Here is a 2711-nt window from a genome sequence, read left to right as displayed (position 1 = left end):
CATGGAATAATTAACCCAAACACAAAAAATTGCAAACTTAATTTTGAGCGATTACAAAGCTTCCATTCTGAAACAATAATAAAATCGTATTAACTCAATAGGATTCCTCAAAATACTACAAGAAATATAGATTCCCAGAAAATATCATCGGCGTCTGAGTCAAAGAAATCGTGAGACCGCATTCCATTTAGTACTCAGAATTCGGAAAATGTCTCACCCATACATTTATTCTCATTCATTCTCACCCAAAAACTCCAAAACCTCGCGCCTTTATTTCTGCACCCAAACGTATAGTAGTACAAAACGCATAAACAAAACAGAAGAAGGACGGCAGCGCGTGAGTGGACCAAGTCGGAGTGGTGGGGGGGGCCGGCTGAGACGCTCAACGGTTGACTGTGCCGTAGCTCGACAGTTGCGACGTGAACGCCGCGCGCGTTGTGTCCGCTTGTGTGTCCTATTTCGAGTGTAAAACCATCCGCCGATGGTTTTAACTCAAACAATAACGCCCGTGTCGACGACAAATCGAGTGAAAGACCAACCGTCGAACCGTAGAATCCAATCAGGACGTGAAAACAGATGTTAAGTGTCGTTTCAATGTTAAATCCAAAAGTGTAAATTGTTTATGTTGTTTTGAAGTTGTTTGGAGTTTTGTTTCCGCCGATATTCAGTGCTCATGGATAAAATAAATAGTGTACAGTCGTGATAACATCGACAACCTGAGGATCTAAACCCCCCCGGAGTATTCCACTCCCACCCGTTCTGGATTATTTTATTTTTTCAGCCCCCCCAGAAGTGAAAATAAAAGTGAAAAAAAAAGTAACAACTTGTAACGCTTGAGTGCCGATGTTGGCGCGACGAGGTGCGCCAAGGCGTTTCTTCGGAAACTGTCGCGTGGTGGCACTGGTGAACGCTTAAGGGGTGATCGACCTCATTTTTAAGTTGATTTTATTCCTATCGAGGAGCAACAAACACTAACCGGTGAGTGATGAATCTAACCTAACAAACAAATGAAGGTGTATCGCTAGAAAACAGGTTTTCCTTACGATTGTCCCCATGTTTTTAGTAGATAATCTTTGTAATATTTCCCAACTATTGAAAAAAATTCTAACTAGCTGGACTACACAGTTTAGGAGATGATAAATAATGAAATGAGGGTTTCTTACACGCGAGACATAGGGCCAACGAGGGTTATGGGTCCCACCGAACTCGATTTTTTCATCTTGTGAGAAAACGGTTTTTACGATGTTCTTAAGGATATTTAAGTACTTTGACTATTTTTGCTCCAGTGAAATGGGTTTCTGCTTTTCTAGTTGAACATCGGAGCGTTCATTTGAGCTCCATTTGAGTTTTCGGATACTTTACCCTGATTTTATTATTTAAACTTTGCAGGTCTGAATTTGAATCTCGATATTGAGCCGTTGGAAAACATTTTAAACATCTGAAAAAAAATTAGAAAGTTTACTTTTGGAGAAAGATTGATGATACGATTTAAAAAGTGCAATTTTTGAAAATTAAGAACTTTTTCCATAAATAATTTATAAACTATCAATTTTTCACCATAAAAATAATTTCAGTAGCCAAGTGGTAAAACGAATTTTTTTTTCACATTTTTAAACTGTTTTCTAACGGTTTAATATCGAAATTCAAATTCAGACCTGCAAAGCTTGAAATAATAAAATCATTGTAAAATGTCCGGAAATTTAGGGTCAAATGGGGCACACATGAAAGCTCTCATATTCGACTACAAAAGTAGAAAAGCATTTCACTGGAGCAAAAATAGCCAAAGTACTTGGATATCCTTAATCAAAAATATCTCAAGACGAAATTATTCTGTGAAAATTCAGAAAAATCAGGCAAATTCAGGGAAAAATTGAAAATTCATGCCATTTTGTTTCTGAATATTCATGTTCCACTGAAAATTCAATCAAGTTGTTAAATTTCTATCTCTCTCCCACTGAAAACTCATGAATTTCCTTGAATTCTACCTGAAACTAGAAATTTCATAATTGCTTTTCCCCGAAATCCGATTCAATGTGACTTTCATGAGAATTACTATCATATCGACGTTTCCTAATAAAACAAGGGTATTTCAATTTTATTTTTAAAACAAGGGTCTCTTAAAATTCGTCTTAACACTAGAGTATCTTACAATTCATAGGAAAAATCGTCTAAAATCTCACGTTTTCCTTCTCTTGACAGCTGTATAAATGGTATAAATGCATCAAAAAGTACAAATAATATGAAATACTTCACATTGGAAGAGAAATAAAATGATTTGCGAGCTCCATGAGACTTAGAAATGAATGTGAATAATCTGTTTTTACTTGAATTTTTAGATACCCTAGTCTTAACGCGAATTTTCAGATACCCTTGTTTCAAAAATAAAATTGAAATTCCCCTTGTTTTAGTAGGAGATGTCGAATGTTTTCTATGAAATTTCAAAAAAATTCTAACAGTGTAGACTGAGTCCTCGGCTGGGGAATATTTCGCTAGTTTAGGCTTCATACCAACAAGTTCCCGATAAGCGGACAGAATCGACTGATAAAAGCCCAGAAAAATCGTGACACGTCGATGTTCCCAAGAAACTATTAATTAACCCTTTGTCGTGGATTTATTTCTCCACTCGTCTACTTTTTTTGTGACACGCTCTGGGGATTTTAGTCTCGACTCGGACGCACACGAAACCCCCGGAGACATTGAAAGGGTGTCGC

The 2711-nt window shown here is 37.0% G+C and overlaps 1 protein-coding gene across 1 annotated transcript in view; it reads left to right on the top strand.

The window, feature by feature from the left end:
- The first annotated feature begins 430 nt into the window (after positions 1–430).
- The window catches only part of LOC107037754 (semaphorin-1A), a 295040-nt gene continuing 292759 nt past the window's right edge, over positions 431–2711 (top strand). The window contains exon 1 of the mRNA XM_015256484.1: positions 431–978. The gene's annotated coding sequence lies outside the window, so the exon portion shown is untranslated. The remainder of the gene's footprint in view (positions 979–2711) is intronic.

This window comes from Diachasma alloeum, unplaced genomic scaffold (genome assembly GCF_001412515.2).
Source record: "Diachasma alloeum isolate Michigan unplaced genomic scaffold, Dall2.0 Dall_scaffold_00269, whole genome shotgun sequence".
Taxonomy (NCBI): domain Eukaryota; kingdom Metazoa; phylum Arthropoda; class Insecta; order Hymenoptera; family Braconidae; genus Diachasma; species Diachasma alloeum.
Note: the sequence above shows the minus strand (reverse complement) of the source record. Positions and strands in the feature narration are given on the sequence as shown.